Source organism: Sinocyclocheilus grahami, unplaced genomic scaffold (assembly GCF_001515645.1).
Source record: "Sinocyclocheilus grahami isolate Dianchi unplaced genomic scaffold, SAMN03320097.WGS_v1.1 scaffold78.1, whole genome shotgun sequence".
In the NCBI taxonomy this organism is placed as follows: Eukaryota; Metazoa; Chordata; class Actinopteri; order Cypriniformes; family Cyprinidae; genus Sinocyclocheilus; species Sinocyclocheilus grahami.
In genome coordinates this window covers 170,523-188,896 of record NW_015505257.1, presented here as the reverse complement: position 1 = coordinate 188,896, position 18,374 = coordinate 170,523, and the positions used below count along the sequence as shown (strand labels likewise).

The 18,374-nt window shown below is 36.0% G+C and overlaps 1 pseudogene; it reads left to right on the top strand.

Annotated features, from left to right (window-relative positions):
- Positions 1 to 6,605: 6,605 nt before the first annotated feature.
- The window catches only part of LOC107586210 (zinc finger matrin-type protein 4-like), a 30,555-nt pseudogene continuing 18,786 nt past the window's right edge, over positions 6,606 to 18,374 (top strand).

The window sequence follows — 18,374 nt, the reverse complement described above, 5'->3', positions numbered from 1 at the left end:
GGCCAGGCCTTCAAATTACCTGACTTTGCACTAATGATGCATACTGCTCCTGAAAAGTCTCAAAACGCTCACTTTCATCCATCTGATTTAGGTGGAACAAATTTCAGTTTTCATGATTTCATGAGTCATGCAAGAGCAAGAGAGTGAATGTGTGTGTCTCATATTGCCGTTGGCACTACACCTGTTTACATTCCCAGCGTCATAAAGTGTGCAATAGTGATAGCATCAGATTCAGATAGTGCTGGTGTTGACAACATGCCTTTGCAAATGAATCTGCCATGAAATCATTCTAACACACAGGTGCTGCATGGCCATGTTTATATGTCGAAAAATAAAGGGTGGCCATGTAAAGCTTGCAAACACTGTTCATTTCACAATGTACAATGATTTCAATCTTATAATATATTTAAAAAAAACATCATAAAAATATATTGTATGTTTAAAATGATGATTATGATAGTTGCACAGTTGCACCTCATTAGAAAAAAAAATAATGCTTTAAAAAAAGCATAATTATGGCATAAAAAGCCAAAGGATATAAAAATAATGAGACACTAAGTCATAATTATGAGATAAAAGGTTTAAAGTATGAGATACTAAGTCATAATTATGATGAAAAATTCTACATTTTATAGCATAATTTGACAATCATAATTTTGAATTTTTATGTCAATTTCAAATTCAGTATGATTTCTACTTTTTCATCTTGATTTCAACTGTCATAATTTCAGCTTTTCATATTACATTTTAATTTTGAAAGTCATAATTATGACATTTTATCTCATAATTGTGACTGTCAATTTCAACTTTTTAATCTTATAATTATGACTCAATATGTCATATTTTTTTACTTTTAGCTCATAGTTATGACTTTTTGTCATAATTATGATTTAAAAAACATGATTATTTTTCATATGTAGTGGAAATTGGTTTCCCTAATAATAAAATTAACTACTATATATACTATATATATATATTGTTTTAATAATAATAATAATAAAAATAAATGCAATGTCTAAACAAACTCTATTCTGTCAAATTATGAAAAAAGGTGCATTTAAGATACATAAAATGCAAGCTTTGAAATTGGCTTTAAATGAAAGGATTTAATACAAAAATGTTTGAAATGTCATTTCCGCCAGCATCATTTGCTTCACAGAATGCTTCTAACAAAATACATCAATTGAAATGTGATGAAAATTTCCATGACTTTCAGAAAAAAATAAAAAAGAAAGAAATTCACTTGTGACGTATGAGTACACACTGTTGGATATTGTTAAAAGACAAATTAATACCTCAACAAAAATATGAGCTTTTGAACCCTCTGGAATGTCATGTCCCAAAGATTTCTAAGTGCATTTTTGTGTGTTTTTACAAACTGAGGGATGAGTTGAAATTGTCTGTGGTAATCGCCAACATGCCACAGATGTTGTCCATAGAGCTTAACTTGTACTGAACCCAGAGCATTCCTTTAAAACTGTTTAGTTACTTTTGAAGACCCCCCAACCTTTTGTTTTGACGTCCTTTCAGGGTGATTCAAGCTGAAATTAAACCATTTGCAGCGAACACGTTTAGAAATAAATCCATACATGGCAAATAGCAAAAACCCTGAGTGCGTGTAACCCCCAGGAGAAGCCGACCGATCCCAGCTCGTGCAAAAGCCTAGTGATGGTTTATCCAGGTTAAGCAAATAGCTGTGTTTTGTGCTCTGGGATGACATTGGCTGCCAGACTCTATGGGATGATCATTAGAAGCAGCTGTTGGCTTTTCTGCTGCATATTTCCCAGCTTCATTGAATGAAAAAGACTTGCGTTTTTGTCTCCAGCCTTGAGGGGAAAGCCTATTAAATGCCATAAATAATATGATGCTCTCACAGGATAGCATCTGATGTAAGATGGGCTCTGCGGTAAACATACTTCCACATGGGGTTTGGACTGAAGTTCTCACACATGCCAACTGCGAATCCTGCCAGATGGGATGCGTAGACTCTGAATATTGTGCCGTCACTGTTGCCAATTCGATGATGAGGGTTTTGTCTGCCAGTCTTATTAGGATTGCATTTTACATATTTATATTAGCACAACATTATTTCAACTGAGGTCTGTTTGCACAATCCTTCTGATCTAGATTATGCCTAAATAAATCTGATTCAGTTTGTTCAACATCTCACAGTTTTATCAAACAAATGGCCTTCTTGACTCTTGTGGGTGGGAGTGAAGGAATGCTGTCTGGTAAAGTACTTCTTGAAACTTTGGGTCCAAGAAATGTCTTTTGTAATCGAAGTGAATGACACAAGAATGGTGTATTTTGACATATGCAAGAACATGATGTATCGATATCTGGTACCTTAAAGGGATAGTTCACTCAAAAATAAAAATTCTGTCATTACTCAATCCTCAAGTTCTTCCAAACCCGTGTGACATTCATACTTCTTCTGGGGAAAACAAAAGGAGAAGTTTAGTAGAATATGAGCTCTTTTCCATACAATGAAAATGACCAAGAGCTATCAAGCTTCAAAAATGACTAAAACACCCTAAAAGTTGTCCATATGACTCTACTATAGTTTTGCCAAAGTATTCTGAAATCATACAACATCTTTGTGTGACGAATAAACCAAAATTTAAGCCGTAACATAAGTCTCAAAATCCCATTTGCATTTGTGTATATTCAACACTTTTTGTTCAAATAAACTTAGATTTTGTTCTTTTCCTCAAACAAAGCTATTATATTACTTATGAAATTTAGACAGTTGACTTATGACTTATGAATGAGAGAATATGAAATAAAGTGCATATGGATAAAAAATTATCATATTTGTAATCTGAAAGGCTGTAAAATTCCATGGTAAAAAACTGTTAATTGATTAACAGTAAGTTCACTTCATATCTGAAAATCTGCAATAGATTGAATGGGAATTTTAATGTAATTTTACAGTAAAAAAACTTTTAAATGTGCAGTTTGCAAAAACAAGTCATCTTATAATCTAAAGGGAAAAAATGTAAACTGATGTGAAATGGATGGTTTTTCATTGAAATAATGCTTTCTTCATTTTTGTTTTCTTATCAGTTATGTACATCGGGGTTTTGTTACATCATATGTAGTTTAATGAATGTTTATTGCATCATTTTATTGTCACGTGTGTTACCATGATGGAGTTTTGTATTTGTGTGTATGACACTGTGCACCTTCAATACAGTAGATTAGTATTTACTTCAGCTTGTGGAAAATCTACTTGTGATGAACTTTGATTCAAAATGTGTCCTTTTCTTTGCCACCTGTGTTTTTAAGGTGGTTGTTAGCATATTATAAAGGTAATTAATTTTTTTTTTTTGCATGTGTGAACTAATCCTTTAAGCCACTTAAGGCCACTTGCCACTCTTTTTTGGCACAAATTCAATGCTGAATCAGATGCATTTAAATCCGGACCGCATGCAGTTCAGTTTAAACATAACCAGGACAGATGATAACTGACTTGGGTGTTGTGGATCATGGATTTGGCAGGGACGGGATCTGTAGACACACACTGGACTTGATTTGCTCTTGCAAGTCTTGAGATACAGACCTGACCCTTACTGTGAGGTGAGAGCAGATTTTGGCAGGAGGGTAGGATTTCATAAATCAGCTGATGGCCTCTCATACCTCTGGGATATAAACACATCTTTTTCATGTTTCATTTCTGACATTGACAAATCGAAAATGGGGTAAAGCTGTGGAGTTGTATTACATTTAGCCACTAACAAGAGAAGTAAATATTTTTCAGTTGAATAATCTACTTCATCTATTATTGGATTTTTATTTTTTTTTGTAATATTACATTTGGTTTGGAGACTCTGTTTGAGGAAAACTTTCTTCCAGGAATTTTTTCTCTCTCAAGCTACTCATACTACAGTTTTGGCACTGCAAACTCCCTGATGATTGAGAGAAAAAATCTGGCTCTAAATCTCAAGTCCGTTCTTTCACCATGAGAAAAATGTAAAATAACAACTGTCTGTCCAAATTTATGACTGCTCTGTTTTTTTTCTGTCATTCAATTAGACGATATATTGGCTCAAGGGATAGTCAGTCTCTTATTTCTATAATCAGGACCTGACCTTTACAGGTACATCTCAAAAAATTTGAATATCATGAAAAAGGTCAATATTTTTTGTCACTCATTTCAGAAAGTGAAACCCATATATTATATAGATTCATTACACATAGAGTGAAATATTTCAAGCCTTTATTTCTTGAAATTTTGATGATTATGGCTTACAGATAATGAAAACCCAAACCACACTTTTTCCTTCCACTCAACTTTCTATGAATATGCTTAGATATAGCACTCTGTGAACAACCAGCGTCTTTAGCAATTACATTTTGTGGCTTACCCTCCTTGTGGAGGGTGTCAATGACTTCTGTCAAGTCATCAGTCTTCCCCATGATTGTGTAGCCTCCTGACCCAGACTGAGAGACCATTTAAAGGCTCAGGAAACCTTTGCAGGTGTTTTGAGGTAATTAGCTGATCAGGGTGTGACACCATGACTTTCCAATATTGAACTTTTTCACAATATTCTAATTTTCTGAGACACTGAATTTTGGGTTTTCATTATCTGTAAGCCATAATCATCAAAATTTCAAGAAATAAAGGCTTGAAATATTTCACTCTATGTGTAATGAATCTATATAATATATGGGTTTCACCTGAAATGAGTGACAAAAAATATTAACCTTTTTCATGATATTCTATTTTTTTTTAGATGTACCTGTATACTGAGACAGTCAGTCACTGTGATGCCTGTAGAAAGCGTTATAAACATATCAACATCCCAAATGCGTCATCTGAAATATGTCAGTGACATGTTTATATATCCAATGAGAGGTATATGTAAAGCAAACAACTGATTTATGAAATACTCCACAGCAGCATGCATCATCTCCATCCATGCAATTACACCAAATGCCCAATAGAGGCCAGCACCTACCTTACCTGACGGTCATTCCTGTTATGCAGTACCTGTTGATTTATGTTACTTTACAAAAAGAATAGCCTATGTATTTTTATGAAAGGTTACCAGACTTTTGGAAATAACGATCTGATCAGGCGTATGCACTTTCTCTTTATTATTTATCAAATCTGATTATTGTAATTTAAACAGTATGAAAATAAAGAGCCAAAATGTACCTAGCTCCTAGAAAAGTGAGTTTAATCCAATTTATTCCAAGGGGACTTGAAGATGTACTAACTAGTATTTGACACTCCCATTCGGTTAATAGTCAAGAGCATTGTCCTGCAACACAAATGAAGAAAACATATGTCTGCCTGGTGATCTATCTATGAATCATCACTTAGGCTAAATAAAACATACATTTTCTCAAAATGTCTGTATATTATCAATCGCTGTTTTGGATTTTATACTGACACCTGTTGTCCTGGATGCATGACTACTGTCGCCTCACACCCAAGATGTTAATCGTTTGTTTTATTTTTTTATTTACCTTTAATTACTCACAGCGTTGTGGACCGTTCACACTGGGCGCTTTCTTGCGTTCTTAACGGTTCCTAACAGCATGCTCCAGTCTCCAGGGTTTGAACGGACGCAACGCCCGTTTGACGAGTGCACGTATGCCTGTAAATCTACAAACCAGAACGCGTGTAAGCAACCCTTTCCTAGAAATAAAATGTTTTTCTATAAAAGTTCCAACACTTAACCTTATGAAAGAGGTCGCCGTACATAATCAAACAGAAATAAACTGAATAGAAAATACGTTTTTTTTTAAATCACTCACGCGTTTTCAAATACTTCAACAGCTCACAGATTATTTAAATGAGAATTAATTTTCTTTAAATGAATTATTTCTTAATTTGCATTTTGCACGTTGTTGATGTGTGCCGGTAGCAGCCAATGAGCGCGGCCCGGGGCGGAGAGCAGCCGCTGAACATGGAGCTCACTGAGGATCTGCCTGGTGATCTATCTATGAATCATCACTTAGGCTAAATAAAACATACATTTTCTCAAAATGTCTGTATATTATCAATCGCTGTTTTGGATTTTATACTGACACCTGTTGTCCTGGATGCATGACTACTGTCGCCTCACACCCAAGATGTTAATCGTTTGTTTTATTTTTTTATTTACCTTTAATTACTCACAGCGTTGTGGACCGTTCACACTGGGCGCTTTCTTGCGTTCTTAACGGTTCCTAACAGCATGCTCCAGTCTCCAGGGTTTGAACGGACGCAACGCCCGTTTGACGAGTGCACGTATGCCTGTAAATCTACAAACCAGAACGCGTGTAAGCAACCCTTTCCTAGAAATAAAATGTTTTTCTATAAAAGTTCCAACACTTAACCTTATGAAAGAGGTCGCCGTACATAATCAAACAGAAATAAACTGAATAGAAAATACGTTTTTTTTTAATCACTCACGCGTTTTCAAATACTTCAACAGCTCACAGATTATTTAAATGAGAATTAATTTTATTTAAATGAATTATTTCTTAATTTGCATTTTGCACGTTGTTGATGTGTGCCGGTAGCAGCCAATGAGCGCGGCCCGGGGCGGAGAGCAGCCGCTGAACATGGAGCTCACTGAGGACACTGATGCAGACACACGCAGCATCACTCACACACACACACTCTCTATGAGCTGTACGATCAACAATCATCAGCCTGTCTGTCCTGAACACCTGCACCAGGGATACAGTTTGAAATTACAAGTAAGCTTTTGTTTTCACTTTTACGCGAATGTTCATTCTTCATAATGCATGAACCTTAACATGGAAAAACAGCAACTTGTTTTTTTTTGAGTTTATTATTGTACTACTACTACTATTATGATTCTGTTCAACTGTTACATTTTCTTTTTTAGTGCTCCTGTAAATCTCATCTGAATACCCTTATAAAAGCTATTTGTGACTTTTATTTAAACACGTTAAAGAGATAGGTCGCCCAAAAAAATGAAAATTCTGTCATAATTTAGCTGTGAATTTAGTTCCTGAACTGCATGAGTTTTTCTGCTGAAAATAAAAAAAGATATTTTGAATGATGTGGGTAACCAAACAGTTGCTGGTCCCCATTGACTCAGTGACACAGAATGACACAAACAATACTATTCAATGCTAGTTTAATAATAGTAGTCAGTGGAGCTTCAACATATCTTCTTTTGTGTTCAGCAGAAGAAAAATCAATCAGATTTGGGACAGCTTTAGGCTGAGTAAATTATAACAGAATTGACATTTTTGGGTCAAGATATTGATGATCTTAATCTGATTAACCTTAAGTGTAGCAAATATGGATATATAAAGGTTTTGGATATACAGTATCATATTGCTGAGTGAGTTCATATATATTTAAGTTGGTATTTCTAAGACATCGACATGACCAAAAATTTTGAACAGTAAAGCATATGTTGAAACTTCTAGAAACTGGAATATTGGTTTAATCTGTTTATGAAAATCAGGTTTATGGCACATACATATTCAGAATATGACCATATAGTTTTATTGATATTAGAATATTCTTGTGCATACGTTCAGTCATTGTCTTCAACAATTGCGTTATGGTGCTGGTAACTTTGTAGACACATCATCTGTGTAGTCTTCTCATTTCAGAGCAGTGGGTTTTAGGAATAAAGAGAGAGCACCTGCTCTCCTCCTTTCACTGATATATTTTTTCTCTGCACTTCATTCTCCATTATAACGTTCATTAAAATAATGGAAATTGCATTTTTGTCTAGCTTAGGGGAAATCAATATGTGGTTCTGAGGCTTACGCGAGGCAAGCAATCACTTTTCCACACATGAAAGAAGAGTGTTATGCTCATCTGCTCAGGCCTTTGTTAGCTGGAGCTTTTATTGACGTGATTAACTTTGACAGGAGAGACTCTGATAAGATCCATCTCTTCAGAAAACCATTTCTGCCCAATTCCTTTCTTTCAAAAAATAAAATGCTAAAAAAAAGCTAAATGCTTGGCTACTATTTTTCCTCTCTGAGCTTTTAGGAATATGAGTTATTTCAGGGTAATTTGTAAGATATCTTTCATGTTGATTTTGGACATTTGGATTTCTAGACTGTCTGATGGATATCAAATGTATTGAGCAAGTCATTCACAGTTCTAATTAAAGTCTCAAATACAGTGTCTGATCAATCGTTATGTAATTCCCAATTGGTTTCTCAAGCTGCTGTAATCCTGCATGTCTACATTAAAGCTTACATTTCTGAGAAATTGGCAGGGCCAGTTGCTATTCTGATCTCCATTTGACTCATTGATTATCATTTAGAAGGGCCTTTGAAGTGGCAGTCACTTCAATTCAACTCATAATTCAGTTATTTACTTTTGAGGAGGCCGATTACAAATCTTTACCACAAATGTTCTGTGCATAAGTGAGAATGCATTTGTTTGCTTTTGAGAGAGGCTTTTTTGGAAGTAATGATTTTGGATTATTGAGTGTAAAGTCACAGACTGCAGGATGCTGCGGGGTGTTATTTAGTTTTTGGGGGGCATCAGAGGGTCACAGACATTCTGAAACATCATTTCTGCCTGCAAACAACTTGTCTGGAATAGTTATGGGATATGGTTTGAAGGTACCCCTAGGTTGAGAAGAAAGGGTTTGAAAACAACCTTAATTTTATTTATATAAAACTCTTTTATCATTATTCAAATTTCAGTTGGCAATGCCATTGAATCACAAATGAGCCCTAAGCAGTTGTTTCCTCAGATCTGGTCCTCCGAAGTAGAATCTAGAGCAGCATAATACCTCCCATGTGAACGTCTGAAGCTTCATCAAAGCATGCAAAAACAGGTTTTTTATAGATTATACTTGTCTTTAAAAAAAAAAGAAGAAAACATTTTGATTTTAAAGTAGTCCATTTTGTAGACTATTTAACTATTTAATCTCATTGTGTGTTCATAGTTTTTACTATGGCTACTTTCTGATTTAATTATGGTTGCTGAGTTTGTTAGTTCATCCTAAAAATGGAAAATTTGATAATTTACTCACCCTCGACACCCGTATGACCTTCTTTCATCTACTGAACACAAAAGATGTCCGAAAAATGTCCATACAATGAAAGTCAATGGGGTCCAACGTTGTACTGTTTTTGCATCCCATTGACTTTAATTGTATGCATAAAACCTGCAGAAACGTTCTTAATTTTTTTGTATTAATTCATTTTTTGTGTGTTCCACAGAAGACAGATGTCATACAAGTTTGGAATGACGTCTGAATGATGTCTGAATTTTAATTTAAAAAATGAAAATTTGCTGAAAATGTACTCAACTTCAGGCCATTCAAGATGTAGATGAGCTTGTTTCTTAATCGGAACAGATCTGGAGAAATGTGGCATTACATCACTTGCTCACCAAAGGATCCTCTGCAGTGAATGGGTGCCGTCAGAATGAGAGTCCAAACAGCTGATAAAAACATCACAATAATCCACAAGTAATCCACACCACTCCAGTCCATCAGTTAACGTCTTGTGAAGCGGAAAGCTGTGTGTTTGTAATAAACAAATCTATCAGTAAGATGTTTTTAACTTCAAACCATTGTTTCCGGCTAAAATATGAATCCTCTCAGTCTCTTCATAAGAGATATTTGCACATATCATGTATCAAGTTAAAATGTCCTAATAATGGATTTGTTTCTTACAAACACGCAGGATCCTCTGCAGTGAATGGGTGCCGTCAGAATGAGAGTCCAAACAGCTGATAAAAACATCACAATAATCCACAAGTAATCCACACCACTCCAGTCCATCAGTTAACGTCTTGTGAAGCGGAAAGCTGTGTATTTGTAATAAACAAATCTATCAGTAAGATGTTTTTAACTTCAAACCATTGTTTCCGGCTAAAATATGAATTGTCTCTTCATAAGAGATATTTGCACATATCATGTATCAAGTTAAAATGTCCTAATAATGGATTTGTTTCTTACAAACACGCAGCTTTTTCACTTCACAAGATGTTTAAAGTCATGTGGATTATTGTGATGTTTTTATCAGCTGTTTGGACTCTCATTCTGACGGCACCCATTCACTGCAGAGGATCCAATCCTCTCAGTCTCTTCATAAGAGATATTTGCACATATCATGTATCAAGTTAAAATGTCCTAATAATGGATTTGTTTCTTACAAACACGCAGCTTTTTCACTTCACAAGATGTTTAAAGTCATGTGGATTATTGTGATGTTTTTATCAGCTGTTTGGACTCTCATTCTGACGGCACCCATTCACTGCAGAGGATCCATTGGTGAGACAGTGATGTAATGCTAAATTTCTCCAAACCTGTGTTGATGAAGAATCAAACTCATCTACATCTTGGATGGCCTGATGGTGAGTAAAATTTCAGCATATTTTAATTTTTGGGTGAACTATTCCTTTAAGATCCCCGTCAGGTGCCAGGAGCTTTCCAAATGAGCGTATGGCCCAAATGGATGACCTCACCTCCTTCTGTCATTAGAAATCTCTCATTATGACCCACAATCATTTTGCAGTGTCTAGATTATTAAAGGTCAGAACAAGGTTAATGTCAGATGGTCCCAGATCAGCATTAAAAACTATGCACTGCTTTATCCTCTAGGCATAGCATCAAGTCGGTGCCTCTTTTGACACAGAGCGGTGCCAGATTTTTATCTTCTCTCGTCTGTCTCATTATACCCCCTCCTCTCCAACATCCCTCTCCTTTTGCCAAATCCAAATGTCACAGATTTCATCAGTTTGCGCAAAGAATGTCACTGTATGATAAACTCAAAATGTCACAGCGATGAAATCTTACATGATTGATGTTGGCGAAGTTATGACTTTACAAATACACTGAAAATGGTTTGATTAGCCAATCGAGCTGTGTTTGGATTATTTTCTCACTGTTATACTATTGACAAGTTTGTAATAATGAGTTTAGGATATTTGAGACCGTCTCGCTAGACCTCGTACCTTTTCTAGTTTGAGGCATTGCTAATGAATGTGTGACCAGCCATGTTATGTGCTTAAAAATGAGTAATTGTCATAATATACCTCTTCAGATGAAATCTACAGAAGTGGATCCGGGGTTATTCACTGACAGCTACTGCAAAGTGTGCAGCGCTCAGCTTATCTCTGAGTCACAGAGAGTCGCCCACTATGAGGTGAGTAACACACACACACACACACACACACACACACACGTTCACATAAAGCATAAACATATACTAATACCCGTTAATTTGATCTGCTGTCAATAAAGTTCTATGGTCTCCTGCACACTTTCTTAAATGAGGGCAGATAAGTAGGTTAATTAGATTTTTGCTGCTAATATTCATATGCAATTAAAAAAGGGGGATGAATTTCACCCACCATCAATCATGGTATGTAAATAAATTTAATTCTGATAATATCAATCTAGAAATGTGAGTAGGTTGATATACAACCTACATACAGGTGCATCTCAATAAATTAGAATGTCATGGAAAAGTTCATTTATTTTAGTAATTCAACTCAAATTGTGAAACTCGTGTATTAAATAAATGCAATGCACACAGACTGAAGTAGTTTAAGTCTTTGGTTCTTTTAATTGTGATGATTTTGGCTCACATTTAACAAAAACCCACCAATTCACTATCTCAACAAATTAGAATACTTCATAAGACCAATAAAAAAAACATTTTTAGTGAATTGTTGGCCTTCTGGAAAGTATGTTCATTTACTGTACATGTACTCAATACTTGGTAGGGGCTCCTTTTGCATGAATTACTGCATCAGAGTTTGCTGGCCAATCAAGCACAGTAACACCATGGTTATTGAACCAGCTTTTGGTACCTTTGGCAGTGTGGGCAGGTGCCAAGTCTTACTGAAAATTGAAATCAGCATCTCCATAAACCTTGTCAGCAGAAGGAAGCATGAAGTGCTCTAAAATTTCCTGGTAGATGGCTGCGTTGACTGTGGACTTCAGAAAACACAGTGAACCAACACCAGCAGATGACATGGCAGCCCAAATCATCACTGACTGTGGAAACTTCACACTGGACTTCAAGCAACATGGTTTCTGTGCCTCTCCACTCTTCCTCCAGACTCTGGGACCTTGATTTACAAATGTAAATTTCCAAAATTTACTTTCATCTGAAAAGAGGACTTTGGTGCACTGTGTTTTCTGAAGTCCACAGTCAACGCAGCCATCTACCAGGAAATTTTAGAGCACTTCATGCTTCCTTCTGCTGACAAGGTTTATGGAGATGCTGATTTCATTTTCCAGCAGGACTTGGCACCTGCCCACACTGCCAAAGGTACCAAAAGCTGGTTCAATGACCATGATGTTACTGTGCTTGATTGGCCAGCAAACTCGCCTGACCGGAACCCCATAGATTCTGAATTTATTTAATACACAAGTTTCACAATTTGCGTTGAATTACTAAAATAAATGAACTTTTCCACGACATTCTAATTTATTGAGATGCATAGATATACCACAATCCTGCCCATAGGAAAGTAAAAATCATCGGTGAGATCAGAAATGAAAATTCAATGAGAATAATATCTCAATTACTTCTCCCAGACAACAATGAAATTAATTGGAGACCAAATGGAGAGTTTGGTGCATGTCTTCTGTTGATTTTTCTCTTGAGAAATCTCTGGTGATCGCAATATCTCAATCTATAGGCTGAGATTTCAGTATGAACTCAAACATTTCTCATTAATTCTGCCAAGATTAATCTAGCTGAGTATCCACATGTATATCCACTTGTCTATTTTTTATTAGTCCAAGAGAAATATCTAAGACAAAGTTGATATATAAATGAAGAGAAACCTCTGTATTATAAACTTTCCCATTCTGGTGTGTATGGTTTAGTGGTTGGTTGAAAGAATTGAAATGGCATCTGATGGAGTGATTAAAAGTTTGGGGTCTAAAACACAGATGTTGTGAAATATTACCATTTTAAATAAGTGTTTTCTACATATTTTCAAATGCAATTTATTCCTGTGATGGCAAAGCTGAATTTTCAGCAACATTACGCCAGTCTTCAGTGTCACATGATCCTTCAGAAATCAATATGCTGATTTGCTGCTCGAGGAACATTTCTGATTGTTATCAATGTTGTTCAGTTGTGCTGATTAATATTTTTGTGGGTAGTTTTTTCCCCCCAGGATTTTTTCGATGAATAGAACGTTCAAAAGAACAGAATTTATTTGTTATTTTTGTAATATTATAAATGTCCTCTCTGTCACTTTTGTTAAATGCAATGCATCCTTGCCTAATAAAAGTATCCATTTCTTTCAAAAAAATATTACCGACTTCAACTTTATCAACTATATTTTATCTATATTTAATTTATACTGAGCAATAAGTATTGTGGTCATTATATATTTGCTTGGTAATGTCTAAAGCGCATTTATATTTGTTCTAAAACAACAGTACCTTGGGAGCCCAATAAACCCACTTGAACCCTCACAGATGCAAGTCACATGACTAATTTCAATTAATACACTAACAGAGCATGAGGGGGTACACAAATTACCCTCTTTGTGTAAGCATTTTAGTACATTTAAAAAAGTAATTGCTTTTGTTTATTTGCATCAGTTAATGGTTCACTGATGCATGTACCCCAGTGGGATACGCCATTAGCGGGATACATATGGATCACTAGCAGCGCATTGTCAGCTTTCTTTCTTTTTAAAACTCTCCAGATTTTTTGCAGCAGCTCACTATAGGAGCCACATTATTCCTGGCAAATTCAGAGCTGTTTTCAAAGGCAGGATCCAAGTCAGATAATTACATAGCATTGGATATGTGCATTTGGGATTTTCTGGGCCAAGTTCAAAATCTCAGCAGTTCAAAAAGTCAGTGGTTCTCAGAAACAGCCAGCTGTTCTGCATTCGCTCCTTTCAGCCTATACTATTTCTCCAAACAACCTTAGGAATTAGATGTGCTGGTCTTCGTATTGCACACCAATCATCCAGGCCTCCAGAGTAGCTGGGGCTCCCTAATCATCATATCAGATATGATACAGTTGTTTGTCCAAAAGTGGGACTTTTTGGATGAATAGCCCATGCAGCGGTTTTTGTCTTCTTAATTTTTGTCTTTGCGGTTTAATCTGATGCATCGACCGAGACAGTGGATGATTCATATGACAGCTTCTTGCATCAGATGTCATTACCTCAGTCATGAATGGAGATGTCTTAATTATTGCCTGTCGTTCTCTGTCTCCTGAGGCATGTGGTCGACACTTGCGCTGGCTGAGAACCAGCTGTTAGCTTGTTAACCCAATCTAGAGTCTGGTCTCTCTGCAATATTATGTCTCTCATGTTTAAATGATGAGGCTTTCAATATGAGAAGTTCAGATTTGATCTGACCTTCTTGTTGCTTGGCATGGTCATGCAGGATAGCAGTTGGTACATGGATCGGCGGCGTTCTTGACAGTGTTTCCAAATGAAAGATCATATTTAGAGATTGGTAGGTCACAAAGAGTTTGGGATTATTACTTATCACCAGCATGATTAACATGAGGTGACAACAGAGACTGCTCATTTTTAACCAGTTGTGGAAGTATTTTTCCATTTATTTCTCTATAGATATTGCACTAAAGAGTTTAGGTTTGAAGTCAAACCAACCGGCTTCAAAATTAATCATTTAAATATGTGAATCAAAGAAGTAGAAAGAAAGAAAGAAAGAAAGAAAGAAAAAAAGGCAAAACGGTATAAATTAAAACTGTAACATCTTGAGAAAATGAAAAACTCAATGCATGTATGTATTGCAAATGATGTCATTCAATCAGAAATTATTTGAAAGTCATTAATTAATGCCATATATTTGATGTTTATTGCAGAGTATTCACACAAATACAGCAACACACTAAAAAAATGTAAGGGGAAAATGTTAAAAAGCAACAGTAAACAGTAAAAACCTGTTAATTGGTTAACCGTTACCGTACCTTATACAGTAACAATTATTATATTATATTATATTACTAATTTAAATATATAAAGTCAAAAAGTAAAACGTATCAATTATTTTTGAAGGTGATAAGCATATTTCTTTAGTAAAATATTGTTAAAAAAGGAAAAGTATGAATAAATGACAGGCCATTAGTTCAAAATATAGATTGATAAATATGTTGATACACTCCTTTTTTTTTTTTTTTTACAGAGTACGATTTTATTAACTTTTTAGAATTTGATGAAATAAACATTTAGGTACTGTAAAAAGTCTGTAACATCATCACTGTGTTTTTTTTACAGCATTTTTTAAAATCTTAAATTTAACAAAAAATGTTTTTTTTACTTTGCGAATGTCATTTTAGGGTGTAAGGAGACTCAATTATGTGGTTAACAATGGTTTTTGTCAGTGCACAGTCACAGCAGAGATTTTTTTTTCATCTGATTCCTTGGTAACAGTGACTTTTCTGATTGGTGGATCTTTCTTCATGATTATAGTGTAGTGCAGTTTTTCAACAAAACTGTCTACAAAAGCTTTGACAACCTCAGAGCTCATGTTATAGGTTTGTATTGAAAGCTTTATATTGTTATTGCTAAAAAATAATGAAAATGAACAAGAGGTGCACTCACAGAGCTCTACAGTTGTGCTCTATAGCCATCGAATGCATCGTAAAATGTGCTGCATTTTCCTCATTACAACACTGTGATACATCTGCTTTTGGTTTTCTTTCATTTTCCTCGCAGAATTCAGAAAACAAAGCCCTGAGGTGCAAGCTTGTTACTGTCAGCTGGTTGGTGCTATAATGAGGACGGTAGAAGTTTGCTGGAGACAGAGCGATGAGGCTGTGTGGTCATGCATTTAATGAGACCGATCCGTGTGCCACCACCCCGCTGAGGAGAGTCTAGCTTACTAGAACGAACAAAGTCAACGCTAGCCCTAGATGCTTTGCTTATTACATGAGAACAGACAGTTAAGATCAATGCCAAACATTTATCAGAACTGCCTAACTGGGATGTTGTGGCATCTTTATGTATCCTGTGTAAATGCAGCCACAATGCAAGTGATTCAGTTGACCTATTTTGGGTCAGATACCTTAAAGTAGAGACCTGATATTGTGTCAATGGGTTGAAATGATCAGATGAACAAAAGGAGAGGGAACACCTCAGGGCTGACTGAACACAACTTGATGGGATCAAGAGAGTCCCGAGTCAATTAGCACCTCGCTGCTCTGAGAACACAGGTGTAAGTTGAATATCGATGGTTTAGACACAAGGTCTGCTTGACTAAATACATTCTAAAAACAGTACGAAATAGACTATAAGTCTATAATCTATAAGTTATTCATTTAACATTACTGAAATAGTGGGTAGAAGTCAAGTTAATATGAAGTACATTTTCTCAGATAATATTTTAACTGTGGCAATATAAAAGACAATTCTTTATTTTTTTTATATTTTTCACACAGTATTGATCTTTATGCATGGAATTGCACAGTATACCTGTCATTTTTTATTTTATAAAGTGGAAGGTTATTGAATAAACATTTAAATTGAATTCTCTTGCTCACACAAAGCTTTCATATCAGCTTCAGAAGATATATAGTGTATGAGGCAAGCAAACCACATGATACTTTTATGTTTGTTTTTTTTTTCATTTACATTTATGAAAATATAAATTAGGACATTCTGTAAAATCTCTTAAGTGCTCCAGATAAAAGAAAGTGAGTTTGGGATGACCAGAGTTTTCATTATTGTGTAAACTATTCCTTTAATGTCTGATGAATCATCTTTCTGACTTATAGATTCCCAAAATCCTTTTGTCTTCCAGGCATCATAACAGCTACAGATAATTTTAGTCTATGGTGGCTTGAAGGGAGATATAACTCCACATCACTTTTATGCAGATTTACTGTTTTGGGGGCAGATATCTCACTGGTTGGTTGGTTGGTTGATAATGGATTGGAGGACCCTTGGTGAGAATTACTCTTCTGGTGCCTGTTCACTGTTCACTTGGCTGGGCATTCATCTGCTGTACAACAATCAATATGGACCTTTATCCACCCACCAGAGCGATCATTCAGAGCCCAGAGAAGGGCATATCAAGCTTTGAGAAATGAAAGCAGTGGCCCATAATCTTGTTCCTGTAGCTCTGATGAGAATTGTTTGGGGCCTGATATCGCTTAGTTTGATAATCAACGGCGAGTTGTTTTTCTGTCAACACTGGAATGAAACGGGCTGCTTGCGAAACCACCTCTCATATATTGTCCCATCTCTCTAATTTTCTTGCAGAGTCGAAAGCATGCGAACAAAGTTCGTCTGTATTACATGCTACACCCAGTGGATGGTGGCTGTCCTGCAAAGAAGCTTCGAACAGACGATGTAAGTGAAGAAATACATGCCTGCATATGGCCATTTAATGTTCATGCATTCATTTTGATAGCTAGTTATGCTATTTGTATTTATGGTAGATTACGGAAAAAATACTAGCACTGATTCCAAGCTACGTTCCTTCTTAACAATTGAAGCTGGCAGTTTCATTACTCCATTGAGGAAGCCAGATGTAGCTACCACAGGAAAACCGTTTTATGTCCACAACATAGCCTATTGATTGACATGGATGACCTGCTCGTCTGAGCTTATTACTTCTGCCCAGTCCCACATTTCTCACATTTCAGCCTATCATTGGGATGTAGTGATGAAGCGGATTTTCACATGACAAGCTGTCACTTCATGTCACACATGACTTGGAATGTCTGTGGTTTGTACTGCTGAAAGTCTAGAGGTCATACAAGACTGGGTTTCAATGGATATATTTGGAATATTTTTTGCAAAGTATGCCTACAGTTTTGTTCTTAGACAACTCTTTCCTACCAAAGCAACTTGCATAAAAAACATAAAAACTGTCTTTTTGCTGTGTTCCTGGTTGCAGTTTATTCTGGCCACTTTAAAGAGGTCCTATTATGCTTTTTCACTTTAAAAATTTTAGTCAGTGTGTAGTGTGTATGTTTGGGCATAAAAAAGATCTAGAAAGTTACAAATCTCAAAGTCCACTCCAAAGGGAGATATTTAGTTTAAAAAAAAAAAAATTTTTCAAGAACTACAGCAAACGGCTCGTTTGGACTACAGCGTTTGGTTTCCGGGCTTTGTGATATCACAAAGCGGCTCATTAGAATTTCATTACAAAGAATTCCTGCCTACAGAAATTCGAATGGTTGGGGGGTGGGGAGGGGCGAGGTCGTGGTTAGCGCATGAGTGAGCGCATGAGACGAGACGACGAAGAAGAAGTGCTGCTGCAGAGTTAGTGCATCAGTGAAAACCAAGAAGAAGAGCTGCTGTGCTGTAGCCTCAAAATTTTGGCATGTTTAGAACAGCGATTCCCAATTCCAGTCCTCGCGTACCCCCGCTCTGCACATTTTGTATGTTTATCTTATTGCTTCATACGTTTGCTATATTTGACTGTAAGTGCCCTGCGAAGTGGACATTACCGGATATT